The sequence below is a fragment of the Dipodomys ordii genome, unplaced genomic scaffold (genome assembly GCF_000151885.1).
Source record: "Dipodomys ordii isolate 6190 unplaced genomic scaffold, Dord_2.0 Scaffold45, whole genome shotgun sequence".
NCBI classification, from domain to species: domain Eukaryota; kingdom Metazoa; phylum Chordata; class Mammalia; order Rodentia; family Heteromyidae; genus Dipodomys; species Dipodomys ordii.
The window spans coordinates 630787-654041 of NW_012267261.1; the positions used below are offsets into that span (position 1 = coordinate 630787).

The 23255-nt window shown below is 42.6% G+C and overlaps 1 protein-coding gene across 3 annotated transcripts in view; it reads left to right on the plus strand.

Moving 5' to 3' along the window:
• The window catches only part of Lpp (LIM domain containing preferred translocation partner in lipoma), a 694475-nt gene that overhangs the window by 31380 nt on the left and 639840 nt on the right, over positions 1-23255 (plus strand). For all 3 annotated transcript variants that reach the window (XM_013019488.1, XM_013019487.1, XM_013019486.1), the window contains exon 2: positions 8679-8786. The gene's annotated coding sequence lies outside the window, so the exon portion shown is untranslated. The remainder of the gene's footprint in view (positions 1-8678; positions 8787-23255) is intronic.

Sequence of the window (23255 nt, forward strand, 5' to 3'; positions counted from 1 at the left end):
TGTATGTACTAAGAGGTAGGGGAGGAGAAAAGGAATAAGCAATATGGCTCCTGCTTCTTCCTATCCTTTTCTCCCTAGTCTCTGAGGTGACTCTGTGATCCAGGAATATATGTGCATTCTTTATTTTTATTTTTTATTGTGAACATACTGTACAGAGGGGTTACAATTACATGGGCAAGATAATGAGTACATTTCTTATCAAGCATTGCAGCCTCCTCCTTTGTTTACCCTTCACATGCCTTCCCAGCCCCCCCCCCCCGCCCCCCCATGTTCCCCCCCCCCCACCAAAGTTGTAAAGTTCGTTTTCCACATGACAACTTGTACTTCTCATTGTTGCAACGGGTATATGTACATTCTTTATAGCTTGTATGACTTAACACATAATTCTTTTCTTGTCTGAAACATCTTTCCACTGACCACCTTCACTGGGTGCAGTCAAGCCCTTTAGAAATTTCACCCCAAACTCCGGTAGCCTCTGTTTATCTCCACTTCCTCCATTTTGTTGTTTGTTGAACGTGGCTGCCTTTCTTTGAGTGTAAGAGTCGTTCTTTGCATTTCTGAATCCTCAGGTCTAAAATAGGTGTGCAAGACATATTTGTGGAACAAATAAATACCACACAATACAGGGCAGAAATAAGGCATTGTGGGAGTTGGGATGGAAATCCCAGCCAAGTGGGAGTGGAGTGAAGGAGAGGCTAGAAAAGGTGACATGGTATTGGCTGGGACGGTACAGAATAGCCACTATCAGTGTGTTGAGTTCTACAGGCAATGGTGCTGAGAGGCTTGTCCCTTGGCCATTCCTGTCAGCAGAGTAAATTGGGGAGGGCTAGTATATATTGTTTGCCCCTAAGTCAGTTATAGAACTCAGGAGAGCTTTCTTCCCTTAGCACACCACTGGCAGAGCAGGCAGGCCGGCACCACAGTCCTGGCCTGTGAGCTGCCTTGGAGGAAAGGAACAGAGTGGATGCTTGCATTTGCATTTTTAATTCTCCTTTGGAGCCACCTTTCTGGATATCGAGAGGTGACCTCAGCAGGCAGAGACAGGAAAGAGCAAAATGAGTCATCTCAGGCCCTAATGAGGTGCATGAGGGACCCTTCCTGAGAGTGAGGGTCAGGTGAGGTCGTGCTTTGCCTGGGGTGAATTTTGCCTTAGGGCTCCAGGCAGCACTGGAGCAGAGCTGAGCTAATTTTACCCATAGGAGCTGACTGTGCTGAAAGGCAGGGCTTATGACATTGGCCTTATCATCCTGTGATGCCCAGAAAGCTCCCAAGGTACATCCCTGTTATGTCTGGGCTGCTTTTTTTTCCCTTTCTAGTTAAATACATTCCCCCCCCCCCCCATTAGAGGTTTCACGGGGAAGGAGGATGCTGAAGTGTAAAGAGCTTTAGATTTGGTAGAAGGCCAAGGAGTTGAATTTGGATCCCACTTCTTTTCCCTTGCTCAATGAATGTCTGACCTTGGGCAATTTATAGTCTCTTTGGGTCTCAGTTTCCTCTTTAGAAATATTAAGGCAAATGCCCATGTCTTGAGATTCCTCATAGTTTTATATGTTTTGTGCTGCTTAGTGTGTGCATTCACTATTCGATCTCCTGAATTCATAATGATTCTTCTAATTCTTGAAACAAACCTTTGAGGAAGGTATTCTTGATGACTTTATTCTGTATATAAGGACACATGCTCAGGGAAGTCAGATGACTGGTCTTAGGCTCCTAGCAAGTTCTGACAGCTGGGAATTAAACCCAAGCCAGAGATTTCAGGGATCCTACTCTCAGCAATTGTAGCTTACATCGTTGAAATGATAGGACCTTTTTGATTAGACCATAGCATGGACTAATGCTTCTTAACTACCTATTCTGTCTGAGGCCTGGGGCTCCATGCTGAGTAAGAAAGTGTGGCAATTGTGCTTTACAGCAGACTTGCAGGTGGTAGTACTGTGTCAGCCAGAGCTACTAAGGTGTCTGCATGGTGTATTTTAGTACCTGATGCTACAGGCCCTGGGTGGGGTGGCCCTCAGCCATGTTCTCATTTCATCTTCAGAAACCTCTCATCAGTCAGGCATTACTATCACATCCTTCTTACAGATGAGGAAACAGAGGCCCAGCGAGGTCCCATTCCTATGTACATTTCCTCAGTAGACACAGCAGGCTGTTAAGTTGTGTTCATATTTATCTCTGTTTTCCTTCATTAACTTTGTGCATTCCATACTTGTTACAACCCTGCACTTGCTTTCTGCCCATCACTGACAACCTGGAGAAATCAATGTCCATGAAAAACATGGTCTTCAGTTGAGGAAGGCAGGGCTGCATGTTCACAGTAGATACTGGATGAGAAAGAAATGGTGGGCATTAGTTGATTATTGCTATGCAAGCGGTTGCTCCCAAGCTTAATTGGAATGTTTAACCATTTATTATGCCCATGGATTTTTCTGGGTAGGAATCATCCTGAGGCATTGTGTCCTTCCTTTCTCCTCAGAGTGAAGAGGGGTTGGCTAGAATACTTAAAGACTGGGTGCTACAGGCTCCTAAATGACCACTCACAAGTCAGCTAAGAACTTTACCAAGTCAGAACACCTATAGGTATCTCTGTGTGTGGCCTGGACTTCCTCATAGCATGGTGTCTGATTTTACATGGCAAGCCTTGAAAGGAGAAGAGGAAGAGAAGAGAAGAAGTGGAGAGAGAGAGAGAGAGAGAGAGAGAGAGAGAGAGAGAGAGAGAGAGAGAGGAGGGGGGACAGAGAACAAAAGAGAGAGGGAGAGAGGCCAAGATAGAGATAGAGACACCTAGAGAGACAGAGGCAAATATATAGACATGAGAGAAAGAACGAGAGGGCATGAGGGAAACAAGAGTCTGAGAGTGAGCTAGCAGATAGAAGCTGAATCATTACAATACACACGATTGCTTGGACTTGTTCCAAAGTTCCCGATGGTCCTGGGGAGGGGAGATTGATATTGAACCATAACAAAGTAGGAAACTTCAAAGAGAGCAAGTGGAACTGGACATATTGCCAGGGTGACTGTTGAAAACACAGTGTGCTACAGGCTTCTTTTAGCAAAGAAGAGAAGGTAGGACTAGGCATTTCTTGAGTTGTGTGCTCTGGGGCTCTATGGGGCTAGATGGGCCAGGTATGCAGCAAGCATGCCTGTGAAGCGCAAATCTGGTAAACAAGGAATGCAGTCAGTAACGTTTTATGCTTTACTTTATGGGACTTGGGTTTTATGCTGACTGTATACTCATTTGTGTAATTCTGATTAGTTTATTATACTTGTTACTTAGGTCACTTTGAAACTTCTAAGTCTGTGTCAGTAGTTGTAGCAGATGAGATATTGTTCCTTCGTTCACAGAGCAGTGGAGATGGTCATAAAAATGGAGAAAGACAAACAGAGAAGCAGGTTTGGGGCAGATAAGAAATAGAGGACTATGTAATCAGTCAGTTGATCCGACATTTTCCCCTTTTACATCTATCAGGACTAAATCCAAAGAAAGCATTGTATATAATCTAAGTAGAAAGGAATTCATTCAGGGTAAAGAGATGCTGAAAAAAATACTCAGAAAAGCTGGCACTGTATGAGCCAGAAGGCCACATCAGGGCTGTTGGCTTTGAGAATTGAGGTAAGTAAGAATAGGATGCCTTGAAATTTGTCTCCCTGTTGCTGAGGCTGGTGATGGGGTGCTGGGTTGCTGAGTGGGGTGGCTTTTTGACTCTTCCCATTTTCTGGCATAGTTTGCTAGTAGGAAGAGCAGCAGGAAGATTGAGCTTCACTTCTGCCTTGAGATTTCACACAAGTACACCTCACTGGTGGGGCCTCATTTACCAGCTTTCTAGGGAGTGTGAGCATTCTTTAGTTCTAGTCTTCGGATTCTGCAGAGCCTCTAAATGGTAGATGGCACTCTAGAGGGCGAAAGTAGATTCTGATTGAACCTGTTGAGAGAATATGTGTATCCCAACAATTCACAATTCCCACTTTGCAAGTCCCAGGAATTTTATCCTGACATACTTTGCATTCGTAATTAATCATAATCTACTTAGCTGTATTCAAATTAATATATTTAAGATCCTGAAAGAGTAGACTGTTAAACTTACTTTGAGCTTCTAAACTGAGTTCTTGGTTTTGATAAGAGCGTTTGATTTGTAATTTTTCAGTTTGGTTTGATTTCCTCCTATGAGTTATGACATATGATGATTGTTCTTACTTTTTTTTCCCCTTCAGTTTGTTTTTCAGACTGGGTCTTCTGCTAACTTTGCTCCAACTTTCCTCAAACCATTACCCTACCTCTAGAGTAGGAACATTATGGATTATAGGAATGCACCACCGTGCCCTACACTTTATATAATTTGTTCTAATTTTTTTTTTATTAAACATTCACTATGAGCTTGATTTGGTATTGTGGGGAGAGCTAAGTCATGGATTCTTCCATTGAGTGTCTGTTGGGATGGGGAACAAGTATATAGTAAAAATAATAAAATGATAATAGTCACTATCATATATAGCAGGCCAAGCAGATCCAGGAAAGAGAGATTATTCATACTATGCTAAGAATGAGAGAGTTTTATACAAGGTGACCACAGTCCATTAATTCTCATTGGAGGCAGTACCATCTCTTTAAGGCATTTGAAAATGTGGCAGAGTATTTATTTTGTATTAGTGAGTGGAGGTCAAGCATTTAGAGGTCATGGCTAGGGTGCTAGATATCCTATAATACAAGAAACACTGCAGATAAGTAACTGTCTTCCTCCAAGGGGCAGTCTCTTTGAGAACTACCAGTAGGACTTGATATAAGTGTAGGGTTTGGATATTTGGGTTTGAAGACTAGAAAGGTTTCAGGTCAAAGTGGGTAACATGAGCTGGAAGTTCAGGCTGAAAAAAGCAAAAATGTGTGGCATTGCAAGAGAGGTTATACTGGCAATTGAAGGTTGCACATAGGTTGTGGGGAAGCTTGAGCTATTCAATAAAGCCATGAGACTTAATGCTATCACCATTGGGAAGCCCCTTAAGAGACTGGAGCAGAATCCTCTAGCACATCAACCTACCCTTATCTTGTCCTGTACTATGCAGACATCACTAATGGTTTCTGAGAGATAATTGCCCCAGACAGGTTGTGGTTCACAGGAAAGCTGGACTAAGCAGATACTTGGATTTTTTTTTGCCAGATTTAGGATCTTGGGAGAGGCTGGCAGTCACCATTTCAACTTTAGGAGAATACAACAAGGGGCAGGAGTTAGCCTGTCATCAAAGTGAAAACATGGTGGTCAGGCTGAAGCACTAATGTTACACTAAAGAAAGACACAATTGTCCTGAGAAGCTTGGGGGAAAGATAGATTCTTCCAGTAGTCTGCCTTTTGAAACCTAGAAGCCAGGAGATAAGCAGGGAGCATCCTGTGTTGTTTGAGTTAATGCTCTTGCATCTTGAGCTTATTATTAATTGCCAATCAAACCAGCAATTTGCTGACAAGGTTCATGCGCTGTGACCATGACTGCAGTTGTTTTGGGGGAGGGGCTTGCTGGTCTGTGTGGTGATGGCGGCCGCTCATTGTTCCTTGTGCTACTGTGGGGTTGTGGTGACCTTTCCATATGCTGGTCAGTCCTTCTTCTTTCTTTTTGGATGGCTTTGGAGGTTGGGAGGGGAAGCTCAGGGATGGCACTGACCAAGCGTATTCAAATACAGCATGTGAGACATGGCCTTGTTAGTTTCTCTAGTTCTCATTTCTGGGATCTTCCCTGGGGAGAGAAAGGAATGTGCAGAAGTATATGTGGTTTGAGAATTCTCATTTTGTAGATGAAGAAACTGTGGTTAGGAGAAGGTGATTTGAACAGTGTCATATGATGACCTGTCCTTGGGCCCCCAAGGCATCTTTTCTAGTAGTGCTTTACTTGCACTCTGCTGTGGGGGAGAGAGGCCTTGGAACCAAGGGCTCGCATGTAGCTTCTTGTTCAGATATTCAACTATAACATTTGTGAAATGGGTGTTATGGTTATATCTGATAAACATTTAAAAAGGTGAAGTGTGTGAAGCTGTGTCAAAATAGAAATATAAAAATAGAAATACTTCTTAATTATGCTGTGGATGCTTATGGAGTGGTAATTGGTGAGACCAGATTTAGTAGAAGGGTTGTTTAGTGAAGATACTATTGATCACACACCAGACACAGAATACTCCTAAGGGGTTAAATATACATTGCATCGTGAAAAGAGAATGTGCTCATTAACTACTTTGTTCTATATAGTGTCTTGTTGTGGTAGGTTTGGGTTTTTGCTTCAATTACTAACAAGGTAATTGAAGCTCAGATCACTCAGCTGGTTGGATGCAGGTATAGGCAGTATGGATCTCCAGACTTGGGAGCAGTGGTTTTCTTTAAGACTATTTTTCTCCACCCTCAGCCATCCTGGTTGATGGATTCAGAGATAGCCCTGAGTTCCGAAGAGTCTAGAGACACACCTTAGGATTTTTCAAAGATGTGATGTAGAGAATTTGGGAAACAAAGTGTGTTTCTTTATTGTTGTCCAACTGTTTGTTCAGGCTGGACATGCACATTAGAGAAAGAGAGAGAAATGGGTCCCAGTGAGTCGCTGAGCAACATCTTTCTCTGCACATAGCTACCTGCCTCTCCATGTGTGGACCAAGTCCAACTTACGGTCAGAGTGATCATAATACAGCATTTATTGTGGTATTGTGCTGATTTGTTAAGCCAGTTAATTCTCATAAAAGCCTTTTAAGGGAGATAAATAATACTTCCCATTTTCTGGATGAGAAAACAGGTTTAGCGAGATTTAAATATCTTATTTGAGAGTACATGGACCATAAATAGATTATAGTCCAAACTTTCTAATTCTGATCGCTTTCTCTTTTGCTACAATATGGGGAACATGGATTGCCTGTCTTACTAGTGTTGCAGGGCTGCGAGTTAAGGAGGTCTGTCCCAGACCTTGAGAATTATTGGAATCAGAGCTGAAAGGTACTTTGAAGAGCTGTTTGGCTTTTAAGCTGCCCTCCCTTTGACTGTTAAAACCTCCCAGGGTGACCTTGGGGTTAGGGTACCAAAAGAAATGAAAAAGTAGAGCAGGGAACAGGAAGGAACTCTCAAGCCTGCTGAGCAGCTCTGCTTATACCTACTTTATCAGCAAAGCACCTCTAAGCAGTCACTTTAGAGAAAAATATTGCTGCAAAAAGAGTTTGAAAATCACTGCCATAGCCCAACACCTCTTTTTATGAAGACTGTAAAACAAACTGGCTTAACACTTAGCCACAAAGTGGTGAGATGTTAGTGGACTGAAGCTATTAGTCTGGATCCCCTTTAATTCTGACAGCTTGTTGGATGAACTTCCTTGGGCCCAAATCATCATTTTGATGGGACTGCCTTCTTTACTTTTTAAAGGAAATGTGTGATCTGCTTACCTTCCTCTGAGGCCTTCCATGTCATGGCCTTCCGAGTCATGGAGACGCTGAGTAACTGCATAACTCTCAGGTTGCCTCATGCACAGGGTCCTTGATCTGCATCTCTCAACCCAGCTGTGGCCTCCCTTTTGACCCTGGCAACTTTGCATATAGTGCTTTAATTCTTGTACAGAAAAGAGTGAAATGATAGCGAGTTTTGTGTTATTTCTTGGCCCAACTACAAAGAGAGTCTTCCTACATACATGTACTTATTGAGTGTCTACTGTATACACAGTGCTGAGGGCAAAGGTGCTTGAGAGCACCTTGGTGGGAAGACAGAAATGAAAAACAATTTTTTAAAAAATAGTAATGCCACATGTGATTCTGTTGCATGTGAGTTATGTATAGAGGATTTAATCTCAGAGAAATGAGAAGGGGTAGCATCTGGGCAATGGGAAAGATTTAAGTAAGACAGTATGTGGTTGGTGTAGGGCGTTTGGGTTTTAGTTAATCCTGGACTATTTACTATCACTAGGACTTATATGTTAATATTTTCTTTATGTTTTCATATCATCATTTAACATGGAAATGAGACTGCCTACCTCATAGGGTTATTACTGGGATTAAATGAGATTATGTGTGTATGTATGCACACATATACTATAACCTCCTCATATAATACTAAGCACAGAGTAAACACTCATTGAATTATAGTTTTTTAGCCATGATGAGCCAAAGAACTTAGTTTTTAACTCCATCCATGGTGCAACCAGAGCTCTGGTTTTCAAAAAAAAAAAAAGATTGCTTTTAGAAATAGAGCCCAGTCACTTAACAATTGGGCTTCACTTACTATTTATCTCCATCCATTTGCTTACCTCTCACTTGTGGTCTCCATGTTCACTAAGCTTGACTCTACCTTGCAGTTTCCTGGATGTAACTATCTTCTCATTGCCTAGGTTAAAATCTTTCCTTTAGTCCTGAATTCCTTTCACTCCCTCACCACAATTTTCCTCTATTATGGTCAGCCTCTTTCTTGTAATAAGATTGTGAACTCTTGGAAGTTGTAGTTCACACCCCTTTGCTGTGGCATTACTGAGATTCAAGTACATTCATCATAGTTGGTACTCACCCATCTATGGAATCAATTAATTTAGTGCCTTTCTCAAGTATTCAGCACAAGGAAAACATGATGAAAGGAAAACCAGAAAACAATCCGAGTTGAACTCTGTGCTATCAGCCTTGGAAATGAATCTCTGGGGAGGATCAGGCTCCTTAACCAATGACAGAGATGACTTGACTCTTGCAGGGATTGAAGAGAATCCTGATAACACTCGTGTGTTGGGAGAGGGCTGAAGGAAGCCAGACCAGTACCTGCACTCGCTGAGTTCTTGGGACCTCTTTGGCCAACCTTCTGGTATGTAAACAAGCCTCATCTGCTGTCTTACCTTACTGCCGGGTTCCTGAATTCTGATGCCAGAATCTCAGGCTGAGCCTCTGTGAGCTGGGCTGAGAGATTTAATAGGTTGGAGATTACTATCGGTTTTTGTATCTGCAACTTGAAATATCTTGTGCCCTTGATTAATTCATGCTTGGGCGCTTCCTCAGTACTCTCTGGAAAATAGCTCCTTTCCTGTACGTTTATTTCCCTATGGGCTTATTTCAGCAAGACTGGAGCCTGTGCTGCTAACAACTCCAAGGAAAACATCGAAGGTCACGTTTCCGGAACTGAGAATCTCAGGGGTTCTTCCAAACGTCCATCTCTATTACCTCCTTTGGCCCAGCATTTGCTTTTAGCTGAAAAGGGCAATTTTGTCTCGAGCCATCCGGTACACATGTGTGACTTGAGTTAGAAAATCTGACAGCTGCTCCTGGGCTTTGAACTGCAAGAATGAGCAGCATGTAGACATAACCCTTTCCAACCTCAATCATTGGTCTTTAATTCCCAGAGCCTTAACGTTTCTTTGTCTTGTGAGTGACCTCACTGCTTTTTGTGTTTGTAATGGAATGCACAGTCATTTGCAAGTAATCACACAATAATCCCATACACTTTTAAAATGCCTTACCCTTTTCCAGGGGGCTTTCTCTATCATTATCTCATTTGATCCTTATAACTGCTCTGAGAGGGAGGCCGAGCTGCTATCTTAATCCCTCATTTTCAGGTGTAGAAACTGAGGTTTAGAAAAGTCAAACAGCCAGAGGTCAAACAGTATGGAGTGAAATTGGAACTGCAATTTCAAGTAGACTAGCTCCTAGACACACTTTGTGTGTATGTGTGTGTGTGTGTGTGTGTGTGTGTGTATGTGTTGTTTGTTTGTTTGTTTATTTTTCTGTTGTGGTGCCTGAACTCTAGGCCTGGCCTCTGTCCCTCAGCTCTTCAGCTCAAGGATAGCACTCTACTACTTGAGCCACAGCGCCACTTCTGGCTTTTTCTGCTTATGTGGTGCTGAGGAATCAAACCCAGGGTCTCATGCATGCAAAGCAAGCACTCTACCACTGAGCCACCTTCCCAGCCCTGTTTTTGCTTTTTAGTCTAGTCCTGGGGCTTGAACTCAGGGTTTGGGCACCATCCTTGAGCTTTAATGCTCAAAGCTAGAATTCTACCACTTGAGCCACTGCTTTACTTCTAGCTTTTTTTTTTTAAAGTTATTTTCTTTTTTTAGTTTATTGGAGATAAGAGTCTCATAGACACTTTCCTTCTTGGACTGGCTTGGATCAGTGATCCTCAAATCTCAGTCTTCTGAGTAGCTAGGAACCATTGGTGCCTGTCAATCCAAATTCTTTTTATCTATTACTATTGGTGTGATTTTGGATATGTACTTAACTTCTCAGAGCCCAAGTTTTCCTTTCAGCAAATTGGGTAATAATGTCACCTGAAAAGTGTGTGTCAGGCTGAATTCAATGAGACTATCTGGAAAAACATTTAATATATAAAGCGCATATGTAATGTAAGGATCATTGTTTTTATTACATTGACTTTGAATTCAAATAGTGCATCAGAACCTGGAAAGAAAAAGACACTCCTTTTTCCCTTTATTTTTTGTGCTAGTAATGGGGCTTGAACTTAAGGTATTGCTTGTTTTGTTTGCTCTGTATTGGCACTCTACCACTTGAACCACACCTCCATTTCTCCACTTCTGGCTTTTTGCTGGTTAATTAGAGGTAAGAGTCTCATGGACTTTATTGCTCACCTGACTTGGAACTGTGATCCTCTTATCTCAGTCTCCTTAGTAGCTAGGATTACAGGCATAAGCTACCTTTGCAGGGCACTTTTCTTTCTTTTTTTAAAGGAAAAAAAAGATAAGGTTCCTATGGGTGTTAGAGTTGTCAGTGATCCCCAGTTTCTAGTCCTGTGATTAGTAATTGACACAACTGCTCTGGGTTGTTATTTTGAGAATTGTGTTGATGAGACTGCTTTTCTTTGAGATCTCTCAGTGTTCTTTGGAATAGTGTCCTGTGGACTGTTGTATTTCTGGCAGGAATGGAATCTAGTCCTGCCAAGGAGTGAGATCTCATCTCTTGAGATTCATCCACAAAGCATGGGAATGTTACATGAACAGTGAAGTAGAGGTGTGTGAAAAACAGGTCTTAAAGGTCAATCTTTCCTAGTTTCTCAATGAGCTAAAGAATTCCCTCCTCCTGGATTTAAAAGGCTATGTCTTGTGAATCTACATGGCTAGCAGTACATATGCTGAGTCAGTTGCTTAGCAGTAACACCTCAGAAAACCCATGAAAAGAATGGATTCCAATTTGGCAACAAATGCATGAGCAGTCAGCAATGTGATATGATCAGAAGAACAGCGGGGGTGATGGAGGGCTGAGGTCTGGGATAGCTTTGTTTCTGTATACATATTCACCTACAAAAATTCCAAACCAATGAGACAGGCATTGGTTGACATATGGTCCAAAGAAGCAGAACGAAGAGCAGGAGGTTGAAGGCCAGGCAGCCAGATTTTGGTTCCATATAAGGAAGAACTGTGTGGTAGAAAGATGGAGTTAGCAGCTGTAGAAGATAATGATCTCTGACTTTTGGGATGTTATGGGTGGGATTTATAAGCAGTTAGGCCTTGGGCCAGAGGTGCTCTGTAACCATGATGAAGAGAGTCACACATATATGAAGGAAATGGAAGGTCCCTTCGTGGATGTGGAAACTGACCTCTAAAATGCTCTTAGCAAAATAAAACATCAAGGTGAGTCCTTCATTCTGGTGTTTGAATCTCTCCCCATGGCCCACTCCTTGCATTCTCAGTCTGTCCCAAGGCAGCCATTTTCTCAGGGGATCTCTCTGTCTTTTTTCTGCTGAAATACTTCTGTTGGGAAATTGGCAGGAAGTCCATGAGCTTCATCCCCTTATTCTCTTCTGATCTAACTTCTAGACCCCTGGGAAGGGAGGCAGTGGTAAGAACACCGTACTGAGTTCTGTGTTCTAGTATGTGGTAGTAGCTCCTTTGATCCTGTTTCCTTAATTATTTTTACCATCACACATATCTGCCTTCATTTATTAAACATGCCCTAAAAATCTGTTTGTGCCATACTTGTTAAAATATAAAATAAGACATCAAAGTCAGTATGAGGTGACAATTTGGATAGAGCAAGTAGAAACTGCTTTTAGGGCACCTAGTTGGGTAGATTTGGGCTGGGTACTCAATCTGTGGATGAGAACTATGTAAATTCCAAGAGGAGAGCTGGCTTGTACCACATGAGTAATGGACCTGAGGTGAGCATTTGCAGCCATCACTCCTTGCCCAGGGCTGTTGTGGGTAGCTTGAGTTCTTCCTGAGGTGAGGATAAACAGCTTGCTAAGCAGGCCAAGTGTCAGAAAGTGGGGGACGGTTCTGTAAAAGGTTCTTGACACCCACAGTGAAGAGTAGAACTAGATTCCAATAAGACAGAGAACGAGGACCACCGGGAAGCCTCAGTGTGGTAGTTCAACTCCCTCCTCCGCGCATCCACTCTGCCTTCCTCTCCCTCCATGCTCTGCCTGGAATTGAAGATGAACAGCTCAACTTCAACAAGTCCAGAGAGGTCCCAGAGCCTAAGAGGGTTAGGGCTTGTGGGTAGAGGGGAATTATTTTAGAAACTGTCTATCCTGAGCAAGATTTTTCAGCAACTGGCTTAGGTTACACCACTCAAAATTCTCTTTTCCCCTTTAATATATTGTGGTGTTGTTTCATCGTGTTATGGATGCTCCCATTTCTAAGGTGAACTTTAAAGCTCTGAAATCAATTACTTCCTTGATAGTAGGGGGAGCTTTCTGTAGTAGAGTGGTGTGGAATAGTTGCGACTCCTCTGTGGGGGTTAATAATTCACTCCCTGTAAGGAATTCTGTCTTCAGTGGGGCATATTCTTCAAGTGCCAGAGGAGAGAGAGAAGGGGTGATTTTTCTGACATCTTCCAGTGTGCTTCTCCATATTTGGAAATGTTTACCCACCATAGTGATCTATTGGAACTGAAGGACATGACTCAGGGTTTAGGAGAAGCAGGATTTGAATTCTTGTTTCCAGAAACAAGTTGTCTCCCCCTCCCCCGCCCCGTGCCCTTCCTCCCCCCCCCATTCCTCTGCCCCTTGTTCTGGAAGTAGAGGAGAGAATGTCTCAGTTCTGTGCTTCTTTGGGCTTTGGGACCACCTCCTTGCTGTGTTCTGTTCTGGGCTTGGGAGTGAGAGAGAGAGAGTGAGGAAGAGTGCCTAACCTCCTCACGTGAGTATATCATTATTGCCACAGAGAATAATAGCATTTCTGTCTGAAGACCTGGGACTCACTTGCATGGTTATTGGGAGATATTTCTGGAAATGGTGGCTCCTTTCATTTGGGGTGTGGACAGCCACTTTTCCAGGGGAGTACTTCTCATAATAATGTCTAGAAATGTCTAGATGTGCCTGAGGGGGATAAAAATTCTATTTGTATATGAAAACACTGTTAAGATATTTCCTCCCACCTGAGTGAGACTTCACTTGGGTTGGGAAGAGAGATATTTTGGGACAGGATCTGTGCAATTGCTAGGGCTAAAACAACAAGCCCAGAGAGATGTTTGTGGTTACTCGGGAGAGATGATTTTGCCTTGCAGAGTTATGACTGGACTTAAGAAAAGATATGTTGGTCTTTGCCATTTGTGTGGCATGTGTGATAGGAATACATTTGTTGGATGAGGGGCATGGTATAGATTTGCTGGTTTGTCAAATTGGAAGGAGTGAGAGATTATTCATCTGTTTTATTTTATAGCATGATAAGGAACAGGGGGCCAGGGAGTGGGAATAATTCAGGATTAGAATCCAAAGCTCTCTCAGTTCATTCTCCTTCCAATAGACTCAAGGTGCTCTGCATGAAAGGTGGAGGGGGATTCTAACTCTACAAGACACACACACATACAACACACCACACACACACACACACACAGGGCAGACAAGGAAATTAGGAGATGCTGTGGAATAATCCACACTTCCTGAAGTAGTTAGTGAAAAATCAAATACTAGATCTTACTTTTCTTCTTTCAAACCACTTTCTGTCATGTGTCATACACTTGTGAATTGCTTGTTGTTATTTCTGTAAATTTACTCCCCCTGTCTTTTCTTCTTTGGCTGTTCCTTAACTTTTCTCCTCTTGGTGATGTGAATCTTGTTTAAATGATACTTTCTGATCTCCTGTGCTGCCTGTATCATTTTCTCTGTGGAAATGGGATAGTAAGCTTGTATAAAAGGCAGAACTGAAAAAAATGTAGATAGACCTTTGTCTATTTCATCTGTGGTATTCAAAATGATGCATGGGCTTTGAAAGGAATTCTGTCACTATCTGTGAGGCTGCATGGCTTCTAGAATATTATCCTCGTTCAAAGGAGAGCCCTGATTTTAACTGTACCACACACACACACACACACACACACACACACACACACACACACACAATTTTAGCTTGCTTTGATGTGTCCAAGGGAGGACAGAGACTAAGAAGACCTCACTGGATTTTATGTAGCCATCTAGGATAGCTCTTTGTTGTCAGTTCAGTTTCTGACCAATTTGGGGCTTCTTTCTCCAGCTGTGCTTTGGGGAAAACACTTTGATTGCTAGTGGCATTGGGTGGCAGAGTTCACAGAGAAGTGCTCAATGCTGAAAGCAGGGAAAACTGAGTTCCCAGCTTCTCTAAAGCAACTGAGAGGAAGGAAGCTGCACAGGACCTGCCTCCTCTTCTGACCCACTGTGGCTTTGCTCCCAGAGAGGGAAGGTTAGGGATGTTTTCCTGCTGTGGTACTGAGGGAGAGGGACTAGGAAGTCAGGGGGTGGTGATATAATATGAATCCAAATGCCATTCATGGGAACAAAAGACATTCTTGGCTTGCTGAGAGCCAAGCACTGGATTAGACATCTAAATTGTTATAGTTCCTCCTATGAGTGCATATTAATTTATTTTTATTTAATTAATTTATTTTGGCGGTAGTGGGGCTTGAACTCAGGGCCTGGGTGCTTTCTCTGAGCTTCTTTTGCTCAAGGCTGTTGCTCTACTGCTTGACCCATAGCTTCACTTTTGGTGTTTTGGTACTGGTCCTTTATTGGAGATAAGAGTCTCACTGACTTTCCTGCCCAGGCAGAATTCAAATTCTGGGGCTGGGAAGGTGGCTCAGTGGTAGAGCACTTGCCTTGCATGCATGAGGCCCTGGGTTTGATTCCTTAGCACCACATAAGCAAAAAGAAAAAAGCTGGAAGTGGTGCTATGGCTCTAGTGGTTGAGTGCTAGCTTTGAGCTGAAGAGCTGAGGGACAGTGCCCAGGCCCAGAGTTCAGGTTCCATGACCAGACCCCCCCCCCAAAAAAAAAAAAAAGAATTCAAATTCTGGTCCTAGGTTATAAGCCTTTTAGAGTAGCTAGGATTAAAGTGTGAGCCACCAGTGCCCGTTTTTATTTTATTTTATTTTTTTGTCGGTTGTGGGGCTTGAACTCTGAGCCTAGGCGCTGTTCCTCAGCTCTTCAGCTTAAGGTAAATGCACTACCATTTGAGCCACAGCGCCACTTCTAGTTTTCTGGTGATTCATTGGAGTTAAGTCTCACGGACTTTCCTGCCCAGGCTGGCTTTAAACCATGATCCTCCGAGCTCAGCCTCCTGAGTAGCTAGGATTAGAGTCGTGAGCCACCGGCGCCCAGCAGCCTGGGTTATTTTATTTTTAATTCCAGTGAACTACAAAATAAAAGCTAATGTCCTAAGCATTTTCAGATACATGTATATATTTCAGATATAGTTCCTGTGTGATATCACATTCTTGTGGCTTGTATAATCTGCCTCTAGAAGTCTTTTCAGCTTGTTTTCCAATGTTGGAAATCCAAACAAGGGCCTTTTGCATGGAAGGCGAGCACTCTAGCATGAGCTCATTCCCAGCAAGAGACTGGAACTCAAGTCCCCATGCTCTTCTTTGTTAATCCCTGACAACCAGTTTTCTCTTTTGTTTTGTGAGTGTAACTTTTCCAGCTTACTTAGTCCGCGTGGATTGTGTCTTTTTCTTTTCTTTTTAAATTTTGTGCTGGTAGTGGGGCTTGAACTCAGTGGTAGTACATTGTACTTTTTCTGCTCAAGCTTGGTGTTCTATCACTTGAGTCACACCTATGCTTCCAGCTTTTTGGTGGTTAATTGGAGATAAGTGAACTTTACTCTCTGTGCTGGCTTTGAACTTTGATACTTGTATCTAGCTTCAGGAGTAACTAGGATTAGGGGGTGAGTTGGGTCACCACGCCTTATATATGTCTTTGTGAATGGCTTAGTTCATTAAACATAATGTGCTCAAAGCCCGATATTCTCATATTTTGATACCATGTAGCAGAATTTCTCCTTTAAAATGGAACATTGTTATATAGTATCTGGTTAATTGTTTTCTTTCTCTTTATATTAAAATTTTTCTTTTTTTGCCTGTCCTAGGGCTTGAACCCAGAGTCTATTTTCTGTCCCTGGGCTTTTTATCTTATTCTTCCTTTTCCTTTCCTTTCCTTTCCTTTCCTTTTCTTTTCTTTTTCCTTCCTTCCTTCCTTCCTTCCTTCCTTCCTTCCTTCCTTCCTTCCTTCCTTTCTTCCTTCCTTCCTTTCTCTGATTCTTCCTTTCTCTCTCTTATTCTTTCTTTCTCTCATTCTCTTTCTTTCTTTCTCTTTCTTTCTTTCTTTCTTTCTCTCATTCTCTTTCTTTCTTTCTTTCTTTCGCTCAAGGGAAGCACTCTATCACTTGTGCCACAGATCTACTTATGGCTTTTTGCTGGTTAATTGGAGATGTCTCATGGCCTTTTCTCCCCTGGTGGCTTTGAATAGTGATCCTTACATCTCTGCCTCCTGAGGAATGAGGCTTATGGCATAAGCCACAGGCCCCCAGTCATTCCATTTTCTTATTCGTACTTCCTGGAAGAATAACCTGAGTCTTGGAGGGAATAATAATTAAGTCATCTAGTAGTGATTTGGCATTTGGACCCAAGCATTAATATAAAGGAGTTTCATTGTGATATACAGATGATGTATTTTGATCAAATATTTTGATCATGTACTTTGATGTATTTTGATCAAGTTCATCCTCCCTATTACTCTTATTTTTAAAATTAATTTTAATGGTTTTCACTCATTTATTTTCATATATGCACCTAATGCATAATTACACTCTGAACTTGAGCAGTTTGAGTTCAGAATATGTGCGACCAGGAGAAAGCAGATTTTTTTTTTTTAATTGGCAAGAATGTGACAAAGAAGAGTTCTGTCTATGGGGAAAGTGAGATCTTCTCCTGAATGCATTGCAAGTGCTCCTAGCAGGCTCTAGATTGGTACTTTGCGTTGTTCTGTATTGGCCGCTGGGAAGCCCAGAGGTCAGTTTGAAGCCTGCCTAACAAATAGTAGGAGACTTACGGCTCTTATTTTTTCCTTCCCTTTCTTTCCTCTTATTTTCTCACACACACAAAAAAATCATAATCTAGGTGAGGTTTGCATCTTTTCTTGAAGAAAGCAGAATATATAAATAAATGACATGATTTGTAGTGTTTTTCTCTGTTCCAGGCTGGCGCTTGACCACGTGAGCCGCAGCTACGTTAGTATTTTCTTTTTTTCCCCCCTGAGTTAACATCTGTGTAGCTCAGGCTGGCCTTGAAGTTGCAATCTTCCTGCCTCAGCTTCCTGAGTGCTGGTGACCGTAGAAGTGTGTGATCAAGCCTGGTGATATGCAATATTTTGCTCTTTTGGGTCTGTCAAGTTACGAGTTAGAGGATGGTGATATGATTTTCTGCTCTACTCTGCTCTTTCCTGGGTGTAGTGCACACTTCTTTCTAAGCCTTGGTTATGTCCCTCCACCTCCTCCCCAGAAGAGGAGGTTGCTGTGGATGCCAGTGAACAAATTTGGTGCCGTGCACTCCAGTAATCATGCCACATGGCATATCGCTAATTCTCCGATCACTCAAACTGGGCGCGCACAATTAGCCCATGGTACTGGAAGCATTGTACTTGAGGCCTAGAGAGATGGGATTCCTGCATGCAAGCTTTCCGATCTGTGTCTGTTTGACATTAAAACTCAGGTTTTCAGCTACAATTTGGACTACTTTCCCATACCAAGTTTCTTCTGTCTGTGTCATGATTTCATCTAATTTTATGAAATCTTTATTGAGGTCCTGGATTCCAGCACAGGCTTTAGAAGAAAGGGTTAGAAACACACATCCTTTGGGACTTACACCACAGTAATGACAATGAGAGGCAGTGATCTGTAATTTAGAGGATATCCTGAAGCTGTGGATGACCAGAAGAGGCTCTGGAAGCTGTAATTTGAATGGACCGTACAGGTAGAACATAGGCCATGAAGGGGGAAAGACTTAGTTTGAGGAACAGAAGAGACTGATGGGCAGTCTCCTTTTTCAGATAGTAAAGTAGACAGAGCAGAGGCAGCTGATAGGTCTTAGGAAGCTAGAGACCTGAGCTTGCTTACCCAGAAGTCCATGTGTGCCAGGAACCATCTGACTTAACCATGTAAAGCCATCTTTTTGGCTGTTATGTGTGGGGTTGGACATTGTAAAATTGGGACTGAAAGCTAGGCAACTTTTACCACAATCTAGGTGAGTGAGGGTGTTAACTTTGATCAGGGTTGTCACACTGGGACCAGAAAGGATTCAGATATATTTTGGAGCAATTATCAATAGAATATTAAATGGGGTTTCCTTCAGAGAAATTGTTATGATAAGTGGATGCAGTGGGAGGTAATATGTCCAGTGGGTGTTGTATGGATAAATCATCAAAACTCCACGATCCAAGAGTTCATGAGCTCCTCCTTCCCCTTGAAATTCTCATCTGGTGGGGCAGGGAAGGTGGCTCAGTGGTAGAGTGCTTGCCTTGCATGCCTGAGGCCCTGGGTTTGATTCCTTAGCACCACATAAGCAAAAAGAAAAAAGCCGGAAGTGGCACTGTGGCTCAAGTGGTAGAGCACTAGCCTTGAACTGAAGAGCTGAGGGACAGCGCCCAGGCCCAGAGTTCAGGCCCCACAACTGGACCCCCCACCCCCCCAAAAAAGAAATTCTCATCTGGCCAATGGCAGTGGCTTCCTGCTTCAGACTTCCTGGCTAAGAGCTGTTGAAACACCCCAAAATAAGCTCAATGGAACTTGCAGCTTCCTTTGCTTTCTCTGGGTGTTTTTATGAAGCATTCTTTCTCATCCAGAATACTGAGCTTTCTTAAGTGATGTTGACTCAATGCACCATATTTAATATATTTCTTTTCTTTTCTTTTCTTTCTTTTTGTTAGTACTAGGGTTAAACTCAGGGATTCCTGCTTGCTAGGTTGACACTCTAACCACCTGAGCCATGATTCTAGCTGTTTTTCAATGGCAATTTTGGAGACAGAGGGTCAGTTCCCATTCAGGCCAGTGCCTGCATCATGACCTGCCTATTTTAGATTTCCTGTCTTTGTTGGGATCACAGGTGTAAAGCCACCATGTTCAGGTTTCCTCTCTGCTTGGATTGGCTTAGAACTGTGATCCTCTCAATCTCAGGCTCCCACCAAGGAGGGATAACAGGAATATGCTGCTGTGAACATATGTCTTGTGAACTTTTCTGTCCAGTCTTGCCTTGAAACATGATTCAAGGCTTATTCTCAGCCTCCCAAGTAGTTAGGACCTACTGCAAGAAAATTCATTCTCTACATTATGTTGTATCTTTCCAGGCCTCCACCTGCCCCCCGCCCACCCCGCCTTATTTATTCTGTTCTCTGTTCTTGGAGAGATATCTGTCTCTTGTTCTTGGTAAAGAGTCTTAACTCATTCTTACCCCTCATGTGAATTAGGCTTGGAAGGCTCAGTAAATCCCAGAGGAGCCGGGATACCATACCCCCATCATGACTTCAAGCTATGCTGGGGAGGACAGCTTTAGGTCTGCTGAGTCTTTCATTCATATTAGGATTTACACCTTCTGGCAGTTTGGAGTCCATTTTAAATAGTCTGGGCTTTCCTGGAAACTCTCCAATTTTCTGTGGAGAAACTAACCTCAGAGAAGTTAGGCAATATAGTCAGTGTCACACAGCAAGGGAAGGACTGAGTCAGACTGAGAATCTAAGATTCCTATATTCCTAACTGAGCTCTGCCACCACGTGACCTTGATGTGACCTCATAGTCTCAGGGTAGCATTTGGCCATTTTACACTACAATTGGTCTAAAGCCTGGAGATCTTCATAGATCATAAACCCAATCACCTAAAAAAAAATTACGCCCGAGGCTTCTTCACACACTTCAGAAAAAGTTGGCACTTCAAAGTGAAAAATGCTATCTAAAAAAGAAAAAAAAATCAATTTAACTTCATCTCTTTAAAACAGGGCTGTGTTTTTTGCTCATTTGAGTTTCTTTTAAAATTTCTTTCATAGTACCCATTCAGTCAACAAACATTTATTGAGTTCTTGCTGTATGCCAGGCATTGTGCTAGGTGCTGGGGGATTGATTCAAAGATAATTTGGAGGCGTATGGAAGGGGAGTGGATAATTACAGCACAGTGAGATAAGTGCTATAATAGAGGGATATATAAAGAGCTAGAAATAGCACTATGAATAACATCTCTGAACAAATTGCCTTCTTTTCTCCTTTTGGATTATTCCCTTATGTATATTGCCCAAAGTGGGATTACTGGGTCATTTAAAAGATGAAAACAATTTGGCACAAAAAGATGTAATGACTTGCCTGGGGAATAGAGCTCAATTTTCAACAGGGGGGAAAATTGTTGATGACTCCAGATTTAGACTCCTTCTCCAGGAGGACTGGGCAGTTTTTCTATTAGCCCATCAACATGATGGCTTCAGGAGGGGCACCTGTTCTAAACATGTCAGTCCACATGGAAACAGGAGTCCTTGTAATTCAGCATCACATGCTAATTGTTCTCACAAGAGTCCAGCTGTATGAGTATTATTGTTTCCATTTTACAAATGAGCAAACTGTGCCTTCATTATAAGGAAGTGACTTGTTCAAGGTTTTATAGTTAATATGTGGGAAAAATCCAAGACAGGAATGTGTTTCTTTGGTTTCATGATTCCCAGCCCATTTTCTTTGTTGTGTCCATTAGCAGGAGATACTTATGCTCCAACCTGGGTCTGGAATTTATTTATTTTGCAGGTCAGGATCTGCAAAATATATGTAGGCTTTCTTATCCCTAAAGTCAAAGCCAATGAACAAGGTTTCCCTCTATATTGTCCCAGAAGGCCCTGAGGGCCCATTATTCCTCATCCTGGCCCAGATCCTCAAAAGCTATTTGCTTGGTTGAAGCCTTAGAGCACGGAATCTCAAGGAAAGCCAAAAACCATGTCATAGTTCTCCTTTAAAATAGATTCTTTACCTGGTATTTAATGGCTTTGAGCAATGACTCCTGTCCCTACTGTCCAGAGCCTCTCATAACCAGACACTAATACATACCTACTGTGCACATCTTTGATGCTTCTGCTCACTCATTCTTACATCAGCTACATTCCCTGCCTCCCCCGTAGACATGCCCTGCATTTGTTCCCATTTGTACTTTAGCTCATGCTGTTTCTTGAGCCTGAGATGACCTTTCCCATATCCATTTGTAGAATTCCAACTCCTTCCATAAACATCTGCACAGATGCTACCTTCTAAAAAAGGAATCCCTATCATCATCTGCTCCCAACACCCATTCACTTGCACTAGAAGTGATCTCTGTTTATGCAGCAAGGCAGTGGACAGAGGATGAAGTACGGGAGCTTTGGATTTGGACCCTGCAATGGTTCTTCCTAGCTGCCAGTTAACCTACACTTAATCCTGAGGGTTTTCTTTTCTTTTCTCTCTCTCTCTCTTTCTTGTACTCATCTAATGGATATGGGATCAGCCTGTATTATAATGTTCTATGAGAATTTACAGTGCTTCTTCCTTGACCCTTTCCCTCCTACTTTTTGTCCATCTCTTTTAGAGGAAGAGCTCTTTAAAGGCAGGGAGGGAATCACAACTTCCTGGTGGCTTTGGATATATGGGAACTGCAAGGGCGCCTTTAAAGGAGAGATTCCATACAGTTTAACAGATGACATTAGGGCAGACTTAATGCTAGTCATAGATTCTAGTCAGATGGTTTCAGGCTGTCCAAGAGCCTGGTAATGTGGGTCATTAGGCACACAGAGGGCAAGATGGTTCACACCCTGTCTTCAACTTCTTAAGAGACAGGAAAGAGGCTTTGAATCTCCCAACCTCATCTCCTAACTCAAGGAGGTAAGTGGGGCTGATGGTGTCTAGAGGTAGAGTTCTGGTTGTCCTAGGGTCATGGACTTGGTTTCTTTCCTGAGTTTTACACTGTCTGTGCTGTGGATAAGAGTTCCAGACTTAGTAGAAAGGGACAACGGAGGTGTGGATGTGGGCCTCTTTTGAAAAGGAGCTCTTTTCAGAAGCAGTGCTCCTGACATTCTCATTTATACTATGATGGGAAGCTGAACATGGAAAGATTCATTTCTCAAAGTGATGGCTCTACCATTAGCTTTCTTTTGCATTATTTCTCACAGTAGAGCCTCTGAGTTTCAAAATCTAGTGTTTCGGCCTGGGCTGGACAAAGTCTTGCGTGTTCTGCCTCCAACATTCCTTTCCAGCTTCATGAGCAACTGCATCCCTTCAGTCTTCTGCCATGGGCCATACCACATTAGTCACTTTCCCTGAGAACACCCTGAACACATTCTACTCAAAGCCTTTTTACATTGTGTTCTCTGGGCTTATTTCCCTCCTCTTCTACATGGGAATCCTCTTGGGAGTTTAGGCATAGTTTAGAAGTCACATCCTCTGCAGAGAACTTCCAGACCCTTCACTAAGCCTTTATCTGGACTTGTGCTTTTGGTTTATATGAGCACATGGGACAAAAGTGCTGTCCTGTCCTGTGTGTTCCAGCACTTTTCCATTGAGGTGCTAAGCTCGCTGATGAGAGGTCTGGATGTGCCCGGCTTACTTACTCCACTTATTCGATCCTCACAGTATATCATCAAAGATGGGACACACTGACAAACATCTATTTGCTGCACTGCTGATCTCAGGGAATGTGACATCATAGACTCTAGTGGACTTGCTTTGGTTCATAGTAGGGCTAGACAGGATTTGTTTGGTCAAGAACTCAGGCCATTTTTATTGGCCCAATATTAGCTTATTGCTAATTGTTCACAGGCCTATTTCCTACCTACCAGCTGATCTTTGCCAGGCCTCCAAGCCTTTTATTTCACTTATGTATCTAACTGCAATGTGGAAGGCAAGAATGATTACTTGCTTAGGATATGAAATGAGCCTTTTTTTTCTTTTAGTTTGAAATGTAGCCATTATTTTTTTTTGTCGGTCGTGGGGCTTGAACTCTGGGCCTGGGCGCTGTCCCTCAGCTCTTCAGCTCAAAGCGAGCGCTCTACCACTTGAGCTACAGCGCCACTTCTGGTTTTCTGGTGGTTT